Genomic DNA, 7895 nt, shown 5'->3' on the forward strand with positions numbered 1-7895 from the left:
GTAGCTGTCTTCAGACTCCCCAGAAGAGGGCATCAGCTTTCATTGATGCTTTCATATGAGCCAACATGTGGTTGCTGGGATTTGAACTCAGGACCTTTGGAAGAACAGTCAGTGCTCTTAACTGCTGAGCCATCTCTCCAGCCCTCTTCCTACCTTTTTGATTTGTGTTCTTGATTCTTGCAGGGGAGACAGTTTCTTACCATGTACCTTTTGGTGTCCTAGACCTCATTGCATATACTATGCTGGCATCCAATTAAACGAGCTACTCCTGCCTCTGTCTCCTAAATGCAGAGATGAAGGGTCTGAGCCATTAGAGACCCACCTTGCTGTTTATTTTTGTAATTAATAATTGTTCTTATAATTTCTCTGATGTGTGATAAGTATTATTGATTTGATTGCACACCCCCTTCTCTTTATGTCTGTTAATGGGCATTTCCTTTCCGAGGTTATATCTGACAGGTGAACCTCATTGTCTAGGTTTCTTCTAAAATTACTTGGTAGTTTCATTAGAACTTCTGTGTTAGGAAACGTGTAGGAGAAGAACCAGTATTATTTGAACATACTGTCAACGAAGTATGCATGTCCAATGTTATCATTTCCATGCTTTAAAAAAATAATATATATGGGATATTCTAGAATGCAGTGACTTATGAAGACGTGCATGTGAACTTCACTCGGGAAGAGTGGGCTTTGCTAAATCTGTCTCAGAAGAAGCTCTACAAAGATGTCATGCTGGAGACCTACAGGAACCTCAATACTATAGGTAAGACTGAATTTTCTTTCCCGTTTTAAAATAGGGGACAACCGTTTCTTTCTTTTGATGTTCTTTTATAGTTGCAACTGAGGAGGAAGAGGAATGACAAAAATAAATCAGGCATGACCCTAAGTTTCACTGAAGATAGTAACTTAAATATTGCATAATTTCTAATATTATATCATACACTTTCTGGCACTGTATTTTAGGCTTTAATTGGGAAGACCACAATATTGAAGAACATCGTCAGAGTTCTAGAAGACATGGAAGGTAATTACCATGTGCAAACTCATACAAATATGCTTCTCAAGAATTTTTATTATGTCCTGGAAGTTTTAAGGAAAAGCAAACGTGTAAACCTTTAAGTATATTGATGATTATTAAATTTTCATAAAACCATGTAATTCAATTGCAGGTATCTGAATTTTCCTTTGTGAGGCATTCCTTTAAGAAAGGAGACATGGAAACAATGCCTTATCATATATCACCATCTGAATCATAGACCTTTTAGAGTTACACTTTAAAGGTGCCCATCCATTCATTTCTTCTCATAGCACCCCTGATACTATAAAAGCTATACATATCGAAAAGGTGAAAAATGTATGTCTAAGAAATTTTAGCAAGCAAATAGAATATAGTAAAGCGGTGTTACTCACATACTTGTAGTGATGTTGCTAAGTTTAGTGAGGGGCGGTTTATGAGAGGTAGCAAGGCTGTTGTGGGGTAACCTTTATCCTTATACCACATGTGTTATAAGGAACAAAAAGTCAAACTGTGTGAATTCCATGTGGAATCCTTTTATTTCTTAGTCTTCCTTTCATAAGTATAACCTTTCTCACAGTGGAAACAAGCCATGTCTGCATAAGTGATATTGATAAAAACAATGAACTTCTTTTTTTCCCAGAGCAAGTAGAAGATTCACAGTAGTCCCCAATTAGAGTAGATTTACTGAGCTTGAAATGAGATTATAATTAGTTGTTTTTCCAACTTCATTGGGACTACATCAACAAGCTCACACTGTAGAAAATAATCTTGAGTGCTAGGAATGTGGAGATGCTTCTATTTGTCCTGGTTCACTGTGCAAGTGTAGAATGACACGTATCACAGGAAAATTTGTGAATCTGATCAGAGTGATAAAGCTTTGAGTTCTTCCAAAGAAGTTTATTTCCTTAAAATATTTGCAAAACCTTTCTTAGAAAAAGGATGCATAAATCTGAGCCATGTGATAAATGCTCTTACCACCACAATTATCTTCAAAGATGAAAAAGTACCCATAATAAAAGGGAACCCCATGAATTTAAGGAAAGTGATAAAGCCTTAAGTGCCGGTTCCTTTCTACATTTAGACACATTGTAAAATTATTGCATATTGATGAAAAGATTCATCAATGTAATGAATGGTAAAGCTTTCACATGTGCTAATTATCTTCACAGGCCTGAAAGAAGTCATACTGGAGGGAAAACCTCTGAATATCCTCAATGTAAAGCCTTTGCATACCACTGTCATGCTCAAAGGCATGAAAGCCTTCATATTGAAAAGAAATCCTATGAAGTTATTCAATATGTTGAAGCCTTTGCACATCACAGTAGTCTCCAAATACATAAAAGAATACAAACTATCCAGAATCCCTATTTATATAATCAGTGCAGTAAAGCCTTTGCAAATCACAGTCATCTTAAAAGCCATGAAAGAATTCATACTAGACAGAAACCCTATGAATGTAATCAATGTGGTAAAGCCTTTGCAAATCACAGTCATCTTCAAAGGCATGAGGTTATTCATACTGGAGAGAAACCATATGAATGTAACCAATGTGGGCAATCCTTCCCATATCACAGGAGTCTTCAAATGCATGAAAGAATTCATACTGGAGAGAAACCCTACAAATGTAATCAATGTGCTAAAACCTTTACAAATCATACTGGTCTCCTAAGACATAAAAGAACACATAGTGGAGAGAAACCCTATGAATGCAACCAATGTGGTAAAACCTTTTCGCAACACTATAATCTCCTAATGCATAAAAGAACACATACTGGAGAAAAACCATATGAATGTAATGAATGTGGCAAAGCCTTTTCATATCACAGGAGTCTTCAAATGCATGAAAGAATTCATACTGGAGAGAAACCCTACAAATGTAATCAATGTGATAAAGCTTTCTCACGACACAGTGGTCTCCAACTGCATAAAAGAACTCATACTGGAGAGAAACCTTACAGATGCAATCAATGTGATAAAGCCTTTTCACAACACAGTCATCTCAGAATGCATAAAAGAACACATACAGGAGAGAAACCCTATGAATGTAGTCAATGTGGTAAAACCTTTGCGTGTCATAGTCATCTTCAAAGGCATAAAAGAATTCATAATGTAAAAAAAAATTCTATGAATATATTTAATGTGAAGTCTCTATGAATCCACATAGTTTTCATTCTCAAGAAAATATACATACTGACAAGAAATTCTCTGAAAATAAAAAGTGGTAAAGCCTTTGCCCAGCACAGATATCTCGGGAATGCAGAAAGGAGCACATACTGGGGACACCTTATGAATGCACTCACAGGTCTATATTGTTCATCCTCTACTGTACGTCACTTGGTGATGGATAGATTTCTGCTGCAATGAATAAAAAGGAATGCCCAACATCTGATGGCCCGTTGTTTATTTAAATACCAGGCTGTGTGTGATCACACTTTTCAAGAAAGTATGCCTGTGAATGGGTGGTGGGCCTGTGGGCCTTGTTTTGGTTTTCGTATTTTAACAAATTCCTTTTAGATGTTTGTTATCCAACCTGGCTTGGTTGTCAGTCATTAGTCAGGGTTATGTTTTAAGTCTTGATTCTCATGTGTCAGCCTCCTAAATACAATCCAAGGGTAGAAGGTGTATCTCCAATATGTACTGTTTTGTCAAAACATTTTAGTAATATTAATGGTAAAAGGCTTAATAGAGAGCTAGGCAATGGTGGCACATGCCATTAATACCAGCACTTGAGAGGCAGAGGAAGGCAGATTTCTGAGTTCGAGGCCAGCCTGGTCTACAGAGTAAGTTTCAGGACAGGCAGGGCTACACAGAGAATCCCTGTCTCAAAAAAAAATGCTTAATAGAAGGAAATATAAAAACTATTAAAAAACTATTGTATGTACACAAAGCATCATTTTTATGAATACTGTAGAGATGTCATGACATAGGATAATCAATCAAATATATATCTCACAATATTTCTTACTGTGCTATGGATACATATATACTATTTCAGGATCCATACTTCTTCATGTTCCCAGTAGTTATTCATTTGGCACTTCATGTTGAAGTACTGCATTCTAAGAGAATTATCTAGAGATAAGTAAGATCAATGAAATTCATTTTAATTTTTTCCTGTTGTTTGTGTTTGTAATGGATGGGTTTTTAGGACACCACAGATGTGGAGACTGAAAGAATTTTTTGGGTTCTACTTTTGTCCATCTTGTTCTTTTTTTCTCTTTTGGTTTTTCGAGACAGGGTTTCTCTGTATATCCCTGGCTGTCCTGGAACTCACTTTGTAGACCAAGCTGGCCTCGAACTCAGAAATCCGCCTGCCTCTGCCTCCCAAGTGCTGGGATTAAAGGCGTGCGTCACTACCGCCCGGCACTTTTGGCCATCTTTACTTGGTGATTAAAGTCATTTGCCAGCCTCACACACCATAGATGTTTCTCACTGTGCCTTCTCACTGATGCTCAAATAAGATTAGGTGAGACATCACATCAGTAAATACTGTCTTCTTTTCAGATTCTAAACACATTGTCATTTCGGGATGGAGGAAAACAGAACAAGTTGAATAATAAATCATATTTGCAAATGAAACTAATAAACTGCTATCTCTTTTTTTGGAATGTGTTAGTTCATTCTTAGGAGGAAACACTTCTTTATAACACTTATCTCAGAACCACAGGTGAATGCCAGAGAATTGGTTCATTGGTTAAATTTGGTTACCGCTTAGCCTGATGACCAGAGTTCAGTCTCTGAGAGACCCATATTATCTACAAAATGTTCTCTTATTTCTACAGTTAGGCCCTGTCATGTATATGCGGACACACCAACAGTTACATAAATTATTTGTAAACCCAAATAAGGAACAGTGAGGTCATTTATAGCCAAATGCTTCTTGAGTTTTATTTCTAGAATTCTCATAGTGGAGGTAGATTACAGATGGCCTGTAAGGTGTTCAGTCACTGTCACATTAACACCACGGAACAGACATATACCCACAAACACATTTCAAGCATGTTTAAATGTAGGAAATTAACAAAGCAAAGAAAATAATTATTGAGAACATATGAAAGGATTTGCCAGTTTAAATCATTATTATAAAATTCAATAAATATTTCTGTTCATCAAAATCATGATGATTTCTTTTTGATTCTTGTTTTTGGTTTGGTTTGGTTTGGTTTGGTTTGGTTTGGTTTGGTTTTGGTTTTTCGAGACAGGGTTTCTCTGTGTAGCCCTGGCTATTCTGGAACTCACTTTGTAGACCAGTCTGGCGTCAAACTCAGAAATCCACCTGCCTCTGCCTCCCAAGTGCTGGGATTAAAGGCGTGCGCCACCACACCTGGCTCTTTTTGATTCTTATCCTTACATTCTTCTATTCAGAGATAAATCATTTAAAACACATTTCAGCAGACTAAGAGGTGCATGCCAATAATCCCAGCACACTAAGGACAGTTGCATGCCAATCTCCCTGAGTTTGAGGCCAGCTTAGTTCACATAGTGAGTTTCTGGACATCTATGTTATGTATAGATATTCTCTCTCAAAAAAATTTCCCAGAAGTAAGAGGATGTCTCACATGGAAGTTTTCCTAGTATAATTTGAATGGACTCTGGACTTCTTTGGCAGCATTGTAGCCAGAATGACAGATGTCAGATGTAATTTACGCTTTGTGTAAGGAGAGAAAAGAACTTGCTGACATGAAGACTGACCTATCTGAATGGAACCATGTTCTACTTCCGGATGCCAGCAAAGCATTCAGTTAGGATTTCTTTTTTGTTTTGTTTTGGGTTTGTGTGTGTGTGTGTGTGTGTGTGTGTGTTTTGTTGTTGTTTTGGTTTGGTTTGGTTTTTTGAGACAGGGTTTCTCTGTATATCCCTGGCTGTCCTGGAACTCACTTTGTAGACCAGGCTGGCCTCGAACTCAGAAATCTGCCTGCCTCTGCCTCCCAAGTGCTGGGATTAAAGGTGTGCACCACCACCCCTGGCTCAGTTAGGATTTCTGAGTGATTACTCTAGGTGTTGTCAGAGGAACCCTTAACCTCAAACAGAAGTCACTTTGAGACTGGGGAAATCAGGCGTTTACAAAGAGCCACGTGGTATGGATGAACTATTAGGGAGAGAGGCTTTAGATGTGAAAGGAAGAGGGTGAAAAGGCCAGAGTACAGTGTTGAGGGTGTATCTGAGAACCACCCAGCTCCTACTGTACTCTCTGTAACCACTCAGCTGTGGTGAGTGGGCACCAACTAGGTCTTCCATTCTTTTATTTCTTGGCAACTTCATGGAGTTGTCAGTGATAGCATCCTGCAGTGACAGACTCCAATTGAACCTTAAAAGTACTCATTCTCCAACTTATACCTGTTACCTGCCTGCCTGGTAGAAATTGGATATTCTAAAAAAACCACTCATATCATTCCTTTTGGGAATGTCTAGTGATACAGTGGACCTTCTGAAATTAGAATTTCAACTGGAGTCTCATTCTGGCAAAAACCTGAGTCCTCCAGATAAGACTGTTTCTGCTGAATAAATATTTACTCATCACCTTAATACAATACAGGACATAAAGTAGCTAAAACCAGGGAAGGGAATTGCAGATGAGAGAAAATCTATAGGGATTGATCAGTTTACATAGTTATTCATGTAATTGCCTTCTATATAAACATGTTAGGACCACAAGAATGGATTAGTTACCTTATTCATCACAGTTCCAACTTAGTCACACTGAAACAATGTTAATATGTTTTCAATATTCATTAATAATTTGTGGGGTTATCCCTCCTTTTTCTTGTTTTATTTTAAAGAATAGTCTCAGCATTGATGTCTGGCTGGCCTGGAATCTCAGTGTATAGACTAGGCTGTGCTAGTACATCAGAGAAATCTGTTCACCTTGCCAAAAGAGTGCCTGCATTATAGGTGGGCATGTCACAGCTAGATAACCCAGTTCTTTTAATTGGCTTAATGAGGATGAGGGACTGAGCCTGGCTGATTAGAGTAGCCAGGACATGAGCTCTTGTCCTAACTCTACTAACAGAAGTCTCCCATCAAATGCAGCCCTCCTGCCTTATAATCCACTGTCTTCAAATTGAGAACAATATTGTTCTGATTTATCATAATGTCTGTTACAAGTCACCAAAGGACTATGGCAGAGTTCTGTCCTGACTCTACAGACGGTGAAACCCAGACTTAAGAGTGCTTATTATGAAATGTATATGTGAGAACTGCTCATCTTGCTCATGCTGTCATTTTTAAGCTTTATTATTTTTATTATTTTTATTTATTTTATGTATGTGAGTACACTGTAGCTGTACTGATGGTTGTGAGCCATCATGTAGTTGCTGGGAATGAAGGTTGCTCACTCTGGTCGACCCCATTCGTTCCAGCCGACCCTGCTCCGGCCTAAAGATTTATTTATTATTATATCTAAGTACACTGTAGCTGTCTTCAGACACAGCAGAAGAGGGTGTCACATCTCATTATGGATAGTTGTAAGCCACCATGTGGTTGCTGGAATATGAACTCAGGACTTTAGGAAGAGCAGTCAGTGCTCTTAACCACTGAGCCATCTCTCTGGGCCCCCGTGCTGTAATTCTAATGACTCACTAAATGAATTGAAGTGGAAACCGCCTAAGCCAGACATGGTGTCACAGGCCTATAATCATGATGCTTGGAAAGTGAAGACAACAGTTTCAGGATTTCACAGTCATCCAAGGTGAAAGTGGTCAATTGGGTATGGTGCTAGGCCCAGAGAGGCAAGGCTGGCTGTGATTGCCTCAGGCCAATATATGTTGTCTTCTCTGCAGCTCCAGGAGTTCAGGTTAATGACACCAGTAAATATAAGTTCCACTCCAAGTTTTCAATTCTTGATAATGAAACCTGTCCAAGAGAGCCTAGGTTACTT

The 7895-nt window shown here is 38.3% G+C and overlaps 1 pseudogene; it reads left to right on the forward strand.

Moving 5' to 3' along the window:
* Positions 1618-3112, forward strand: Gm3333 (predicted gene 3333; annotated as a pseudogene).

This window comes from Mus musculus, chromosome 13 (assembly GCF_000001635.26).
Source record: "Mus musculus strain C57BL/6J chromosome 13, GRCm38.p6 C57BL/6J".
Taxonomy (NCBI): domain Eukaryota; kingdom Metazoa; phylum Chordata; class Mammalia; order Rodentia; family Muridae; genus Mus; species Mus musculus.